Source organism: Hypanus sabinus, chromosome 1 (genome assembly GCF_030144855.1).
Source record: "Hypanus sabinus isolate sHypSab1 chromosome 1, sHypSab1.hap1, whole genome shotgun sequence".
NCBI lineage: Eukaryota > Metazoa > Chordata > Chondrichthyes > Myliobatiformes > Dasyatidae > Hypanus > Hypanus sabinus.
Genome location: NC_082706.1, coordinates 186,153,913 through 186,172,630, shown reverse-complemented (window position 1 = coordinate 186,172,630; position 18,718 = coordinate 186,153,913). Strand labels below are relative to the sequence as shown.

Below are 18,718 nucleotides of genomic sequence, written 5' to 3'. Positions count from 1 at the left end.
TGTACAGAGGGATGGTCTGACGGAACATGGAGTTAAATGTGTTGAAAGAATAAGTAAATTTAGGAAGGACAACAAAATTCTAGGGGCGTATAGCCCGATGGGAGCTGGGTTAAGCACAGTAGGCAGCGATTCAAACAAAGAGAGGAGAAATGGGCTAAAAATTCTATATCTGAATGCGCGAAGTGTCAGAAATAAGGTGGATGAGCTTGAAGCCCAGGTGCAAATGGGTAACTATGAAGTTGTTGGGATAACAGAGACATGGCAGCAGGGAGATCAGACCTGGGAAATGAATGTACAAGGGTATACATGCTATCATAGGGATAGGTATGTGGGCAGAGGGGGTGGAGTGGCCCTGTTGGTGAGGAATGAGATTCAGTCCTTTGCAAGGGGGGACATAGGGTCAGGAGAAGTAGAGTCTGTGTGGATAGAACTGAGGAACAGTAAGGGCAAAAGGACCCAAATGGGTGTTGTCTACAGGCCACCAAACAGTAGCATGGATATTGGGTGCAAGTTGAATAGGGAGTTAACATTGGCATGTGGCAAAGGTAATGTCGCAGTAGTTATGGGGGATTTCAACATGCAGGTGAACTGGGAGAATCAGGTTGGTGCTGGACCACAGGATAGGGAGTTTGTAGAGTGCCTACGGGATGCATTCTTGGAACAGCTCGTACGAGAGCCCACCAGGGACAAAACTATTCTGGATTTAGTGTTATGTAATGAACAGGATTTGATAAGCGATCTCGCAGTAAAGGAGCCATTAGGAGGTAGTGATCATAATATGATAAGTTTTTATCTGCAATTTGAGAAGGATAAGGGCAGCTCGGAGGTGTCAGTGTTGCAGATGAACAGGGGAAACTATGGAGCCATGAGGGAGGAGCTGGCCAAAGTTGACTGGACGGATAGCCTAGCAGAAAAGACAGTGGAACAGCAATGGCAGGTATTCTTGGGATTAATGCACAAGGTGCAAAATCAGTTCATCCCCCAGAGAAGGAAGGATTCAAAGGAGTGAAAGGGGCCACAGTGGTTGACAAAGGAAGTCAGAGATTGCATAGCATTAAAAAGAAGGAAGTATGACAGAGCTAAGATGAGTGGGAGGACAGATGATTGGGAAGTTTTTAAGGAACAACAGAACTTAACTAAAAAGACAACATGGGGAGAAAAAATGAGGTATGAACGCAAGCTAGCCAGAAATATAAAGGAAGATAGCAAAAGCTTTTTTAGGTATGTGAAGAGAAAGAAGATAGTTAAGAACAATGTTGGGCCCTTGAAGAATGAATTGGGTGAAATTGTTATGGGAAACAGACAAATGGCAGAAGAATTTAATGTGTACTTTAGATCTGTTTTCACTAAGGAAGACACAAGCAATCTCCCAGACATATGGATGGGCCAAGGACATAGGGTAACAGAGGAAATGAATCGGATTGACATTCGGAAGGAAATGGTGATGAGAAGACTGATGGGACTGAAGGCTGACAAATCCCCAGGTCCAGATGGTCTGCACCCTAGTGTACTAAAGGAGGTGGCCCTGGAAATTGTGGATGCATTGGTAATCATTTTCCAATGTTCCTTAGATTCAGGATCAGTTCCTGAGGATTGGAGAATGGCTAATGTTATCCCACTTTTTAAGAAAGGAGGGAGGGAGAAAACAGAGAACTATCGACCTGTCAGCCTAACGTCGGTGGTGGGAAAGATGCTAGAGTCCATTATTAAAGATGAAATAGTGGCATATCTAGATAGCAGTGATAGGATTGGGCCGACCCAGCATGGATTTACCAAGGGTAAATCATGCTTGACTAATCTGTTGGAGTTTTTCGAGGATGTAACCAGGAAGTTAGACAAGGGAGATCCAGTGGATGTAGTGTACCTCGATTTTCAGAAGGCATTTGATAAGGTCCCACATAGAAGATTGGTGGGTGAAATCAAAGCTCATGGCATCGGGGGGAAGGCATTGACATGGATAGAAAACTGGTTGGCAGATAGAAAGCAAAGGGTAGCGGTGAATGGGTGTTTCTCGGAATAGCAGGTGGTGACCAGTGGGGTGCCACAGGGCTCGGTATTGGGACCACAGCTGTTTACCATTTACGTTAACCATTTGGATGAAGGCATAGAAAATAACATCAGCAAATTTGCTGATGATATTAAGCTGGGTGGCAGTGTGACATGTGATGAGGATGTTAGGAGAATTCAAGGTGACTTGGATAGGCTGGGTGAGTGGGCAGATACTTGGCAGATGGCGTTTAATGTGAATAAGTGTGAGGTTATCCACTTTGGGAGTAAGAACAGGAAGGCAGATTATTATCTGAACAGTGTAGAGTTAGGTAAGGGAGAAATACAAAGAGATCTCGGAGTCCTTGTTCATCAGTCACTGAAGGTGAATGAGCAAGTGCAGCAGGCAGTGAAGAAGGCTAATGGAATGTCGGCCTTTATTATAAAGGGAATTGAGTACAAGAGCAAGGAAATCCTTTTGCATTTGTACAGGGCCCTGGTGAGACCACACCTGGAGTATTGTGTACAGTTTTGGTCTCCAGGGTTAAGGAAGGACATCCTGGCTGTAGAGGAAGTGCAGCGTAGATTCACGAGGTTAATTCCTGGGATGTCTGGACTGTCTTACGCAGAGAGGTTAGAGAGACTGGGCTTGTACACACTGGAATTAAGGAGATTGAGAGGGGATCTGATTGAAACATATAAGATTATTAAGGGATTGGACAAGATAGAGGCAGGAAATATGTTCCAGATGCTGGGAGAGTCCAGTACCAGAGGGCATGGTTTGAGAATAAGGGGTAGGTCATTTAGGACAGAGTTAAGGAAAAACTTCTTCTCCCAGAGAGTTGTTGGGGTGTGGAATGCACTGCCTCGGAAGGTAGTGGAGGCCAATTCTCTGGATGCTTTCCAGAAGGAGCTAGATAGGTATCTTATGGATAGGGAAATCAAGGGATGTGGGGACAAGGCAGGAACCGGGTATTGATAGTAGATGATCAGCCATGATCTCAAAATGTTGGTGCAGGCTTGAAGGGCCGAATGGTCTACTTCTGCACCTATTGTCTATTGTCTATAATGAGAAAGGTCCAAGGAGAATAGCTAGACTGATTCAAACTAACAGGAAGGTCACGATAACTCAAATGACCATGTGCTACAGGAGTGGTGTGCAGAACAGCATCTCTCAATACACACATGTTGAACCTTGAAGTGGATGGACTCCAGCAGCAGAAGACCATGAACATACACTCAGTGGCCATTTTCTTAAGTAAAGGAGGTACCTAATAAAGTGGCCACATCGTGAACACTTGAGGATTGCTGGCACCCAATTGAAGCAGCACCCAGTTGAAGCAGCAAGCGAAAGGCCACAGAACAACAGGTGAGGCACTTCAGCAAAAGCAGAAAGGAGTTTTAGAATTAAGACTTATTTTTTCATTCTTTCCTGATCCTTTTTGCTCTTTTCTTCTGTTCCCTGTGCGGGTGACGCAGAGCAGCCGTGTCAAGTCAGTCTGTTACTTGTTGCACACTCTATGTTGAAAGCAGCTTGTAGATTTACTCGCCTTATTCTACCATATAAGCCAAAAGATCCAAAAACAAAATGTGTACTCTTTTAGCCAGATTAGTTGATTCTTCAAATCCAAAGTAATTGGAGCAATGACATTTACTTCTAGAAAGAAAAATAGCTCAGAAGAGAAAATGAAAGTAATTGTTGAAATTCAGCTTCATAAGTGCACATAGAAATGTCTATCTTGATAAACACTAAAGAAAATCACGCATAGAAAGGAATATGTAATATAGCTTATGCCTGGTATTCATTTAAGATAAATTGTACATATATTTATTTCCTGATGCTTTATGCAGTAACATTGATCTTCTTCAAAGTTAGGCTTGTGTCTGAAAAAAGGTGTTAATGTTATTAGTTCAATGAACGCAATACTGTATCTATTACATTCACATTATGATAGTTTATGATGATATTGAAAACAATTGTAGCTTTTTCCAATAATACTCATACATATGAGCATACACAATAAATTAAACTGCACAAGATCAAAGTAAGTTTCAGAAATCTGTAAGATTAGTCAGCTCCATCATGAGTATTAGCTTCTGTAGCATCCAAGACATCTTCGAGGAGCGGTGACCTCTGAAGGCAATGTCCAGCATTAAGGACTCTCATCACCCAGGACCTGCCTTCTTCTCATTGTTACCATCTGGAAGGAGGTACAGAAGCCTGAAGGCACACAGTCAACGATTCAGGAACATCTTCTTCCTCTCTGCCATTCGATTTTTTTGCACTAATTTTTAACTTAACTATTTTATGTATATACTGTAAATATTAATTTATCATGCATTGCATTGTACTGCTGCTGTAAAGTTAACAAATTTCATGACATATGCCAGTGATATTAAACCTAGTTCTGATTCTGAAGGTAAACCATTATTTCAGCCATTATTTCAGGACTTAATCCCACTGTGTAATTTTATTTTATTAAAAATGTCATACATGTTCCAAGCTCTTTCCATTTTTTACCTTGAAATTAAACTCCTGGCCTAAAATTTCATCTGCACTGTTTTTAGGGCATTAAAGCAACAAAGCAACTCCATGCATTTTTTAAAAATCCCTTAAAAATTAAGAAAATAGTTAAATTCCCATTTAAAAATAGTGATGTCAGGCTCCCTCATATGAAGCTAATTTGCTTCAAGCACTACAGGCACAAGCAGTAAAAATGCCAATGTTACTTTTGAGCATCTTAACAGAAGGAGAGGGCCCTTAAGGTATTAAACAAAATATAACTGACACTCTTCCAGCCACTGGAGAGTGGTGACAAGGAATAAACACATGATTCAATGATGGGAAGGGTTGGTAGTGTTCTGTAGAAGAGATAAAAAACATGTAGCATACTGTAGGGTTTCACTGGGTGTAACATGCTGTAAGGTTTAACTGATAATGTAATGGTTTCTCTGTAGCAGCAATGTTTGGGTTATGAGTAGAGATAAAGGGGTTTGGAATGCTGTTGTTCTTTCTTGTGAGTCTGGGAGAGAGATTTTTGCAGACTTTGGTCGGCAAGAGAAGAAGAAGGAAGATGTATGTGGAGAGAGATGGAAGACCATCGGACAGAGGGAGCAGGAGCGAGGGTCTGATGGGCAGCAACGATTGGAGGAGGTCAATGGTGGACAATTGACTTATCACTGAGCTCTAACATCGCGCAACAGACTGATGAATAAGATTGGGCTAATTTTTTTCTTTTTTTCATTTCTTTACTAACCATATAGACAAAGTAAGAATTATGCAGTTCAATCGTTTAATCGCATATTGTGTACTATTTGTTATTTTGAGGTACTGATTTGTAATGGGATCACATTGCGCAGCATCCACCCAAATGAGATTTCTTAAGTTTGGCCGGGCTGGGGGCATCACCCCCTATATTACGCCGCTAGCCGGTGAGAGTTACAAACAAAAACCATGGCTGACTGTAAACGTTTGTGCATTTCAGATCAGGGGGCAGGATGACTCTCAGGTCAGCAAGAGCTGTGCTCTTCCGTGCTATCAGGAAGGCAAAGCACAGAAAATTCACAGCCACCTCTGTGACAACAGGGTCACGCAACATACGTGGCAGAGTATTCAAACCATAACAGATTACAAGTCCACCCTGCATGTCAACCCTTCCAGATAAACGGAATGCCTTTTATGCATGATTTGATGCAATAAATGGTGTGACGTCGAGGAAAACCTCTTCTCCCCCTAAGGAACAGGCATCCTGTCTAGCTGCAGCGAAAGTGAGAAAGACTCTAGCCAGGGTAAACCCATGCAAAACTGTGGGGTTGGACAGAGGGACTGTGTGGAACAGCTAACAATGTCTTAACAGACATCTTTAACATCTCTTTGAGGAAGTACAGAAGCATCAGGACTAGGACTGCTACACTGTGTAGCAGCTTCTTCCCTCAGTGAGACCACAGAATACCCTGCCACCACCAATATCTCATCACTTGGTCAGTGTGCTTTCAGGTCATGTACAGTCAGATGACAATGAACTTGGACTGAGTGGTAAAGGAACCTATGCAGGCTGCTGAAGTCTAATGCATGCACAAGGGATCTTTCTTCTGTAAGGAAAATGATGGTTAGAAGTTTCTAAGAAGGTATCTGTAAAGACAGTGCAACCAAATGTGAAACTTGCACTAACCAAAAATCAACTATGATGGTCAATATTGTTTCAGTATAGAGTAGTAAGTAGCAAAATTCACACTTGAAATATGACAACATTGAGTTCAGAAGGTTTCAAAAGTTAGGCTTTGGAGAGATTAGGTGACTACTGAGAGCAGGGCAGGGATTAGTATAAACATGGACGAGATAATGTGAGTGTTCAGACGTCAGTGAGGACTGCAAGATGAATCACAAGCATGCCTTGCAGTGAAGCCTGGCAATACCTCTTTCATCAGATGCCATTAATTGCTTTCTTATTTATATTTCATCCAAAGAGTATAGGCCACGTTTCTATTGTAGAATTTTTCCTACAAGTCCTGACCACCAATTCTTGAGCAGTTAAGATGCTAACAAATAGAATGCTAGTGAATGAATGAATGAATGATCTTTATTGTCATTATACATAGATACAATGAAACTCTGTTTGGCTTCCTCTCAGGTAATTAAATAAAGCGGTAGATAAAAACAAGACAGTAATAGAAAAACAGTATTAAATAGATAAGTAGCAGAAAATAAGTTGCAGCAGCACCAGAATATCACAGTAGTGCACAAAGTGCAAGTATTTGAGTCCTTGTGTGTGCATTTGTGTGCTCACAGTTTCAGTCATTGTTCTGTGGGAGTGGTGTGATGGAGGCCACAGCTCTGGGGTAGAAGCTTTTTCCTCAGTCTATTTGTTCTGGCTTTTAGTGTCCTGAACCTTTTGCTGGATTGCAGTGGGTCAGACAGGGAGAGGGTGGGGTGTGTGGTGTCTCTGGTTATGCTGATTGCTTTCCTCCTGAGTCTGCTGGAATAGATGGTGTCCAGTCCTGGGAGCTCCATCCTGATGATTTCCCGGGCCGCCTTCACCATGCAATGCAGGTCTTGTCGCTCAGCGGCTGCGTAGCTGGCATACCACACTGTGGCACTGTTGGTCAAGATGGTTTCAATTGTGCTTCTGTAGAAGTTAAGCAATGGCTTTTGTGGGAGTTTGGCCTGTTTCAGCTTTCTGAGGAAGAAGAGTCAGTGCGGGTCAGTTTGTCTTGCAGAGGATTAGGCAGAGTGCAGGAGAAGTATGTTCGGTTTCTGAAGAAACATTGTTTTGAAGCCCAAGTTAGTGAAAGCTGTTGCATTTTTACTTCAGGAAGTGGGGCGGGGAGCAGGCGGTGCACATGTTGAGGCAGAGTTCTTAGCTGTGAACATCATCAATAGCTTGACCTGGTCTAACCAGTCTAATATCACAGCCAAGAAAGCACACCAACACCTCTACTTCCTCAGGAGGATAAAGGAATTTGGCATTGTCCCATCTACCTTTAACAACTTGTATATGTAGATATACCAGAGAAATATTCTATCTGGTTGCAAACAGCTTGCAGGGCAACCGCTCCACATGCGACTGCAAGAAACTGTAGAGAGTTGGGAACACAGCTCAGCACATCAAGAAGCCAGCCTCCCCTCTCTGGACTCTGTCCACACTTCTTGATGCCTCAGTACAGCACTAAGCATAATCAAAGACCTCACCATCCCCAAATATTCTCTCTTTTACCCTCGCCAATTGGAGCGAGGATAGAAAAACCTGAAAGCACATACCATCAGGCTAAACGACAGCTTCTTCCCTGCAGTCATCTAATTCATAAGTGAATCTCTTGTATGATACGATGGACTCTTGACTTCGCAATTTACTTTATTGTTTACCTGCACTGCACTTCCTCGTAGCTTTAACGCTTTATTCAGCATTGTTACTGGTTTACCTTGTTCTCGCTCAACGCACTGTGCGATGATTTGATCTGAATGAAGAGTATTCAGGACAACCTTTTCACTGTATCCTGGTGCATATGGCAATAATAAACCAATACCGACGGTCTACTGGCATCATCGAGACGATGCAGAGAAAACAGTGCTAGGGATATCCCATGTTACAAAGGCCATATCATGTTAATAACTCTCAAAATTCTTAATATTGACTGAATCAGATTTTTGACTGCACAATGCTTCTTTGCACAGGTGAAGTCAACACTGATTTAGATCTTTAACATGTAAGGAGTTTATCAGGAAAGCCACAGGATCATGGACATTCCAGGCCATACATGAAAGCAGATAAGGTTATTACACCCAGAAGGCAATTTAAGAACATCTGTCAATTTTCTTTTATGGAATGTACTGATTGTGTGCTATTGATTGCATCTTAAACAAAGTTGTTACAAAACCCAACCATTAACAATTCACATTGAAAGGGGCAATCAATATTTAAATGACTCTCCTCATTGATTTAAAATTAACTTTCAATTAAGAGATCCATATGACTTTTAAATGCAACACTTATCCATTCTGGCAAAAAGGTACATTTATTGATACTCTTTAACAGCAGCGGCTGCTTTCACATCGACTCAGTCATTTGTGCTGTGATTCGTTAGCGTCATCAGCCTTACAAATATGTACTACAGCCTTAGAACGTCTTATAGCACTAGCAGACGCAGATGAGTTTGTTAAACCAGCACGCTAACATGATTCCCACTGAAGTACAAGGAGCTTGGAAAATAACAACAGGTAGGACTATTGCAGCTGCAGGAATTTTTAAAATAGACCTTTGTACAGTTCTGCTAAAATAATGAATCCTTCTTCAATGCTGCCAGCTTGCTCTGCACAGGACTGATCCTTTATTTTGACTAATTAGACTACTGAAACCTTTTGTTTCTGTACAAGCAAGGGATGAAACCTTTTTATCAGACATATTGATTCCTCTAGAGCTCAACCATATCTTTTATCTTTGAGCTGCTTCTGTAAAATGTCTAAGGGTGTATCATTTAATATAACCCTTGATGCTGTTGACACACAGTTGGTGTTGCATCTTAACTGGAAGCTCAATGTCTCAACATGGGGAATGCTGCTCAGACCTATTAACTACAATACTGCTAAAGTGCAATTAAAGTTATTATCACTATTTACATGCAGCCTTGTTAATTTGCAAACAATTAGAACTAATGCCAGTTTCTAATTAAGACACACTGCTGAACAGAACTGTGTGGTTAATTTGAAGGAATTGAATAAGAAATTTGCCCTTTAGCCTGCCAATTTCGCAGCACTTTGTAACACACTTCATGTTGTATCCGAGTAACAAAAGCATTTAGATCAAGTACAGTTTAACAACAAGAGCAGCATATTGTTAAGTCATGCAATGTGTGTACACTATAGATGTAGCTATTATTTTTATTTGGCACGACTTGAACAGTAATTAAACAAAACAAAATGAAAGAGGAAAGAAGAAATAAATTGGATAGGATTACAACTGTAATTGAAATGGAGAGGAATGGTAATTCCTTTGAACTACCAAGTTTATGGGGGAATAATAGCTTTCTGGATTTTAACTTTCTATGTACGTACAAACCAAAGTTCGTATTACCAGATCTTCAGTACAAGGGTTGAAAAAATTTACTACAAATCACCAATTCCTAAAAATGGAAACTCCTACAAAATGTGGTGCATATAGGCCAGTCCATCACAGACAAAACCCTCTCCAAAACTGAGTAGGTCAACTAGGCACACAAGCAGGCAGCATCCATCATCAAAGATATCCAAAAGCAACACGAGTGAATCTGCAGATGCTGGAAATAAATACAAACATAAAATGCTGGCAGGACTCAGCAGGCCAGACAGCATCAACGGGAGGAGGTAGTGACGACATTTCAGGCCGAAACCCTTCATCAAGAGTGCAGTAACATGGGATGGTCGAGGGGGGAAATAAGAAGTGGGGGGAGGGATAAAGTAGAGAGCTGGGAAGTGACAGGCTGGAGGGAAATGGGCTGGGGGGAAGGTGGAGAATTATGGGAAATAAAAGAGAAAGAAAGGTAGGGCTGGGGGGAGATTATAGTGAGGGGGGAAAAAAGAGAGATATCCAGTACGGTCTCGACCTGAAACATCGATAATCGATTATTATTAACATTGATAATCATTAATATCTATGGATATTCATTTCCATAGATACTGCCTGACCTGCTGAGTTCCTCCAGCATTTTGTGTGTGTTGCCATGCTCTCTTCTCGCTGCTGCCATTAGGAAGCAGGTACAGGAGCCTTAAGACTCACACCATCAAGTTCAGGAACAGTTGCTACCCTTCAACCATCAGGCCACCGAACCCACGTGGATAACTTCAATCAACTCAGCTCTAAAGTGATCACTGTACACAACCTATTGACTCACTTTCAAGGACTTACTATTTATTTATTATCATCTTTTTTTCTATTTGCACAGTTGTCTTCTCTGCACATAGGTCACTTGTTAGTCTTTGCTTCCATGTAGTTTTTCATTGATTCGTCTATTACATTTCTTTGTCCTACTGTGAATCCCTGCAAGAAAATGAATCTCAGTATAGTATATAGGTGTTTTGGTAATAAATTTACTTTGAGCTTTGAAATCAAGAAGAATCTCCTTCCGATTGACTATTTTAAAAGCTCAGTACATTAAAGACAAATTTGAGGCAGTGACTGACAAACTTCAGTGCTGACACAGAGATGAGTTTACTTGTAGAGGAGAAGAGTGAGGAGTTAAAATCATAAGACACAGGAGCAGAGTTAGGCCAATCAGCTCATCGAGTCTGCTCAGCCATTCCATCATGGCTGATCTCAGATTCCACTTCAGCCTATACTCCTGCCTTCTTGCCATATCCTTTGATGCACTGACCAGTCAAAAAAACGATGAACTTCTGCATGGACTTGGCCTCCACCACAGTCTGTAACAGAGCATTCCACAGACTCACCACTCTCCAGCTTAAAAAAAAATCCTCCTGATCTCTGTTCTAAAGTGTAGCCCCTCAATTCGGAGGTTGTGCCCTCTAGCACCGGATACCACCACCAGAGGAAACATCCTCTGCACATCCACCCTATCTAGTCCTTTCTACATTCAGTAGTTATTCTTTACATCAGCACTCTATTCGGCCAAGGTCACACTGGCCTCAAATAAAATTGAGATCAGGACACTCTCCTATGCCTAGACTCATTCTTCGATGTGTTGACAGAAATCACTCATTGCTTCCTTACGATATCACACAGGAGTTTCACAGCGCGCCTCCTGAACTCCAGCCTTTTTGGACAGTTTATCAAAGGTCTTTTCTTAACTGTGGCCTGTCTCAGCTGTGCCTCAGTTGATAGCGTTCTGCCGCTGAGCTCCCCTTTCTGGGGATTTCTGCATTCAAGGGTTGGCTGACATGCAGAGAAGCTCTGTGGTGATGACTTTCAGGTGAAGTTTTAAACTGAAGCCCTGACTAGCTTCTCAGATATAAGTAGAGGATCGTAAGCTATTACTCTGGAGTAGGAGAGTTATCTTTAGTTGGTTAATGTTTATCCCCAACTAACATCACAAAAACTAGTCATCTAATGTAGATGACTAATCTAGTCACTATCGCAATTCATCTAGTAAAAGAACATCTTTCCTTCATTGTGGCAAAAATTATTTCCAATAATTACCTAAATACAGGTGGCCCCAGTTTTTCGAACATTCGCTTTACGACAGCTCGCTGTTACGAAAGATCTACATTAGTACCTGTTTTCGCTAACCAAAGAGGATTTTCGTTTTTACAAGAAAAAGACGCTCGCTTTATATGTGTTTTTACGCCGAGAAAGACTACAATGACCATGAAACCTTGCGCGGGCAGTTGTGTGCGCATGCGTGTATGTGCCGATTTTTTTCCCTCCAAATCGATTTTGGCTTGCTGTCTTCCCAATTTTGATAAGTGAAACTACACCGTACATACAATATTTCTACATTATATAGGCTGCATATTTATCATATCATTCCTGCTTTTACTATATGTTATTGTTATTTTAGGTTTTTATGTGTTATTTGGGAGGTTATTTTTTGAGTCTGGGAATGCTAAAAAAATGTTCCCATATAAATTAATGGTAATTGCTTCTTCGCTTTACAACATTTTGGCTTACAAATGGTTTCATAGGAACACTCTACCTTCAGATAGTGGGGGAAACCTGTAATTATAAAGTACAAAGGTAAAAAATCTTACAAAATAATAAGTGCTGGTTGCCATTTTTTATTCCTTTTTACCAAGAGATTAAAAGTAAATTTTATATCTTATAATCAGACAAATGACTTGAAATTTGCTGCTTTGCAGCAGCACAGTGGCAAAGACATAAAAACATATAAATTGGTAAAGTAACAATAAAGCGCAAAATAAACGGAATAATGAGGTAGTGTTTGTGGGCTCATGAACCATTCAGAAATTTGATGACCAGGGGAAGAGGCTCTCCTAAAATGTTGAGTGAATCTTCAGGCTCCTGTACCTCCTCCCCTACTCTAGTAATGGACCTTCTCCTCCATGGTAGTAATGGAGCTGCTCCCCGATGGTAGTCATGAGAAGAAGACATATCCCAGATATGGGGGGGGGGGGGGGCTCACTAATGATCATTGCTGTCTTCTTGAGGCACTGTCTCCTGAAGAAGTTCTCACTGGTGGGGAGAGTGTGCTCATAATGGTTCTGGCTGAGTCTACAACTCCCTGGAGCCATTTGCATCCCATGCATTGAAGACTCCATACCAGACAGTGATGCAACCAGTCAGAATGCTTTCCACTGTACATCCGTAGAAATTGGGAGCAGTCTTTGGTGATGCACCAAATCACCTCAAACTCCTCATGAAGCGGAGCTGCTGGAATGCCTTATTCATGATTGCATTCATGTTCCAGGCCCAGGAGAGATCCTCTGATATGTAGATACCAGGAACTTGTTCACCCTTTCCACCGCTGACCCCTCAATGAGGGCTTGGGTGTCTTCTCCCAACTTCTCCTTCCAGAAGTCCCACATTTGGTTCTTTGGTCTTGCTGAAGTTGAGAGTTAGGTTGTTGGTGTTATGTCACCATTCAATCCTCCTCATTGCCATCTGAGATTCTGCCAACAACAGTGGTGTCATCAGCGAATACAGGCGGCATTTGAGTTGTGCTGAGCCATGCATTCATAAGCACAGAGAGTAGAGAAGTGGGCTAAGCACGAATCCTTGAAGTGCACCTGCTGTTGATAGCAGGACAGAGATGTTATTACTGAGCCGTTTTGAATGTGGTCTCCGAATAAACAATAATTGGCTATCCAATCTTATTCCGTTCCATTCAAGATTCATAGAAAGCCCACAGAGCGAACTGGACAAAATCCAGACTACAGTTGGGAAGTGGAAGATAATTTTTGTGGCATAGAAATATCAGGTATTGATAATCCCCAGCAAAGAAACCTCAGCCAACATCATAGTACTAACCATGGTTTATGACAGACTTGTGGTTAAGTTGCTGGACTACTGATCTAGAGACACGTGTTTAAGTTATTTGTGAAATTTCAATTTATGTTATTTAAATTCAAGCAATAAAATCAGGGAATAAACGAAAAAGGTCCAACAAAAATCATGAAGCTACCTGGATTGTCGTCAAAATTCATTTGGTTTATTACTATCCCTTAGGATGAAAATCAGCCAGCGTTTTCACAGTCTGGTTTATCAGGCAGCATGGTAGCATAGTGGTCAACAGCCAGTGACCCAGGTTCAAGTCCCACTGCTGTCTGTAAGAAGTTTGTAATTTCTCCCTGTGACCATATACGTTTCCTCCCGCAGTCCAAAAACACGCCGTTTGAGGGTTAATTGGTGATTGTAAATTGTCCCATGATTTAGGCTAGGGTTAAACTGGGCGTTGCTGTGTGGCATGGCTTGAAGGGGCGGAAGGACCTTTTCTGCACTGTATTGCAAGAAATAAAATTTAAAAATTTAGACGCACCAATATGGTTGACTCCTAACTCAATATTGGAGCAATAAAGGATGGGCACGGCCAATGCACCCACATCCTGAGAATAAATAAATTTAAATGAAACTTAATATAACTTCTGTTACTCTGTATCCACAAGGTCTTTTACTCAACAGCAGCTGTCATATAAGATATTTTTCAATAGTCACTCAGCATATCCCAGACTAACAGCAGATCTGATTATGTCTGCACACAGCTTATATGTGACTGGCCAAGTACTTGGTACTTCTGAAGCACGATTCATGCTGCAAGCATGATTTCATTGGTTCTCAGTTGGAATCTTCAGACCCCCCCCCCCCCCACCCAACAGCAATGCAAAGTATAATGCAATAACTGTATTTACAAAGAGATGGCTCCCCCAAATCTCACAGCAATAAGAATGAGCAGCAATCACAAAGTTACTGGTATGCCCAGACCTTGGTGTTAAACTTAGAAAAAAAATCTTTTCCATTTAGTTGGATACTTGGTCAATGAAATTTGCTGTGGATTTAAAGTTCTGGATTTTGTAAGATATTCAGAGAATGCCAGTGAGCCAGAGAAAGGATACAGAAAGAATAAGCAAAAGAGAAGAAAGGTATGGAGTACGTTTCTTGTATAAACTCTCCAATGCACATTTATACAAGTATTTCATGGATGTCATGATGAATCTACTCAAACTCCTAAGGAAGTAGGGGAGCTGTCATGCTTTCTCTGTAACTGCACTTAACTGCTGGGCCCAGGACAGGTATTCTGAAATGATAACGCCAAGGAATTTAAAGTCGCTGGCCCTCTCCTCCTCTGATCTCCCGATGAGGTGTGACTCATGGACCTCTGGTTTCTTCCTCCTGAAGTCAATAATCAGCTCTTTGGCCTTACTGACATTGAGTAAGAGGTTGTTGTTGTGGCACCACTCAGCCAGACTTTCAAACGCTATATGCTGATTTGTTACCACCTTTGGTTCGGCCTACAACAGTGGTGTTGTCAGCAAACTTGAATATGGCATTGGTGCTGTGTTTAGGCACACGGTCAGTCATAAGTGTAAAGTGACTAGGGTGGGGGGTTGCTAAGCACACTGCCTTATTGTGTTGATGGAGGATATGTTACTGCCAATCCAAACTGACTGCAGGTGAGGGAACTGAGGATCCAATTGCACCAGGAGGTACTGAGGCCAAGGTCTGGAAGCCTATTGATCAGTTCTGAAGGGATGATAGTATTGAATGCCAAGCTGTAGTCAAAAAGAGCATCCTGATGTAAGCATCTTTGCTGTCTAGATGTTCCAGGGTGAAGCGAAGAGCCAATGAGACAGCATCTGATGCAGACCTGTTGAGCCAGTAGACAAACTGAAGTGGAACCATGTGGCTTCTGGGGCAGGAGTTGATACATTTCATTGCCAACCTTTTAAAACCTTTTATCACTGTGGATGCAAGTGCTACAGGATGATGGTCTTTGAGGCAGGTTACCACATTCTTCTTAGGCAGCGGTGTAATTGAAGCCTGTTTGAAACAGGTGGGTACCTCAGACTGCCAAAGCGAGGGGGATAAAGATCTCAGTAAATTCTCCAACAACACACACAAAATGCTGGAGGAACTCAGCAAATTAGACAGCATCTATGGAGGGGAATAAACAGTTAACATTTCAGGTACTGAATCCTCTAGCATTTTGAGTGTGTTGCATAATAATGATAATTTTAGTTAAAGACTTGATAAATACCTCACAACCTTCTCTGTTACTTTGATGAAAGGATTATGTAACGATTCTGAATCACCTAAGCAAGAACTACAGAATTATTTTATTTTTGTTTACCAGCTTCACAATAAAATCTAAATGTGTACAGTGTCAGGGCTTCAATTAAAACCTGCCTCAACCCACCTTCCTTTGAAGTTCTTCTGAACTTTAAATTCAACTCAAAAAAAAGGAGAAAACAAATTTCTGCTCTACGTTGATGATAAACTTCTGGAGTGTGACAGCACCATTTGTATTGTTTTCCTTCACCACAGTCTTGGTCCAAATACAGTAGATTCCAGTTAATTGGCACACGCCAGGACTAGTACAGTTAGGCCCAATTAAATGGCAGCCTCAATTAGCTGAAGTTTCATGGAAATAATTGAAACGGTATAAAAAAGACAAACTACAGTTTAAATGAGTAACTAATTATGTATTTAAATGAAATACAGAACAAATTAGAACACTACAGTACTATAAAACTGTGCATTAGTTCCTAATAGTTATCGGAGGAATTGTACGCTGCTGTGTTCTTTTGATTGACTGTAACTGAACAAAATCAACACAGACTCCTAGTGCAGATACTGGACTACCTACATAAAATCTTTTCAATGATTGTGTTCTCCAAATCTTCATTTTCATTGTAATATTGAAAATGATTGTTGATATCTTCTAATTCTTCATAGGCTCTAACTTGTAGGTGAAATTGTTTCATTTTCACTCCCGGCTGTTTCTGGCATTTCCAAGCCTGCATGCTGGAAACTGCACTGAGCAAAACAGTTCTCAATCGTTTTACTGCTTATTTCTCACTAACTATCAGTGTCAAAAATCACTGCTTTTTGAACACAAACACACACAACTGACACCATTTAAAAACTGTTCACTCTAAGCATGGTGTAGTGACTAACAGCCACACAAGTGCACATGAATCAGAGATCCAGAATCAGAATCAGGTTTTTTTTTTATCACCAGCATGACTGACACTAGTTAGAAATGATTTAGTAAGTCTCCTGTCCCAAAAGCACATAGTGTTCCAAATAAACAAAGGGAATCCAAGCTATCTTTTCAATTGGTTGGCCCAAGCTGCCCTGATTAACCAGATTAAGAGCAATTAACTAGAATCCACTGTACCTCATTTCACAGTGAGACAGGAGGTAGTATAATGTTTAACACAATTATCTAATATCAAAGTAACACAGACAACATGTTTTTCTATACTTTCTGCTCGGGAAGAAAACCATTATCAGAGAAAATGGCTTCTTTAATATTCTACGCCTTTGCAATTATTGTCCATATATCATCAAAAAAGTATGAAAATGCCAGTTGAATTTAAAAATATCTAAATATTTAACTAGTATCTAGCTTAGTTTAGCTTCTCAGATGTTTGAATACCATTTTGAAATGTAGCAGCTATTTGTAAAAATGTGGTAAACCAAACATTTGTATAATTTCTAGCAGCCATTGTGAAACATTAATTTACAATTTTACTATAAAATAGCGTCACTTAGACAACAGTGCACAGTATCAGATCAGAAACTACAAGCATCTAGAATACTGAAGGAAGAGTGATTCAGGAAATACAATACATCTGTACATGTCTGAAAATCATGGTCCTGGTAGCATGGCTGTCCATTATAATGCAATTACACTGGTCTCGACATGAGCACAAGCTGATACCACTCAGTCTCCAGCTTGCTATATTTTTTATGCTTTAGTTCAGTGATGTCTGTTGAAATGGAGTTAAACTACCTCAGGCGGGCCTACTCATTACCCAGGGATACCTAGTGATATAATCCCTGAGAGTAAAATGCAGGCAAGCTAATTATGTAAAACATCAAGTTTCTTTCATACTTATAATCTGCTCCCTTCTACCTCGCCCATCGGCACACCTACTTAATACTGTAAATATTTAAAGTCCTCATTATATCTGATGATCATCACCGTCACATTAATGCAAGGCAAATCCTTTATGAGCTAATGAGCCTGGGATATATCACAGTTAGTTTAAGTGCTGTACAATTAAGAAATTTCAGTCCAAGTGCAAACACAAAGTGTAAACTTCACTATGTCTCAGAAGATTTTATAATTTATGGTTTTTTTCTATCTTATCACATTTTATAATAGTTTAACTTTCAAAAAAACACAAAAGGCTTCTGAAGTTATTTTACTGGTTAGTATCACGACCAAGATCAAAGGTACTGATGTGTGAATTTGATGCTTTAGCCACCCCCTGAAATGTCTAATCATATAACACAAGTGTCACATAATTCAGCATATATTATGACAGTAGCAATTACAGAAAAGTGCATGACACTATTATTTCCAACTGGAAATTAGATGATTATGCTAATTAAGTGATAGATAGCAGGTGGCACCAAGCGGCTGTTACATGCCTGTCTGATCCACAGAGAGACTCACAGTCAAAGTCTGCATGCCCTGCTTTGGCAATGAGTGGTTCAAATGCTGCCTGGTTTGTCAGACAGGGCTTGGCATTTGCTTTGATTTAACACTTCCTTATCACTTCAAAGAGGTGAAAAAGGTAATTTTGAAGTCTGCCATGAAAAATCCACTGGCAATTTACCAAGTTAAACTGCTGAGATTTGTGACGTCTATTAGCATATTCCCAATGTTAGTTTTCCTTACTAAAATAAAAAGAGAAAATGTAGGAAATACTTGGCAAGTCAGGCTGCATCTGTGGGAAGAGAAACAGGGTGAATGTTTCAAGTCAAAGATTCGATGAAAGGTCATGAGGAAGGGTCTCAACCTGAAATGTCGACTGCTTGTTCATTTTCATCTATGAATTTCTCCAGCATTTTGTGTGCTTTGCTCTAGATTTCTAGCATCTGCAGAATCTTGTGTGCTTTTCCATTGAATCTAAGTGATCCCCTTCTGGAGGTCATGGGTTAAGGGTGAAAGGTGAAATGCTTAAGAGGAACATGAGGCGAACTTCTTCACTCAGAGGGTGGTGAGAGTGTGGAACAAGCTGAAGTGGTGAACGCGAGTTTGATTTCAACATTTAAAAGAAGTAGTACATGGATGGGAGGGGTAGGGAGGGCTAAGGTCTGGGTGCAGGTCCAGGAGA

The 18,718-nt window shown here is 40.8% G+C and overlaps 1 protein-coding gene across 3 annotated transcripts in view; it reads right to left on the bottom strand.

Annotated features, from left to right (window-relative positions):
- The window catches only part of zfhx4 (zinc finger homeobox 4), a 268,897-nt gene that overhangs the window by 70,123 nt on the left and 180,056 nt on the right, over positions 1-18,718 (bottom strand). The gene's annotated exons all lie outside the window — the stretch shown is intronic.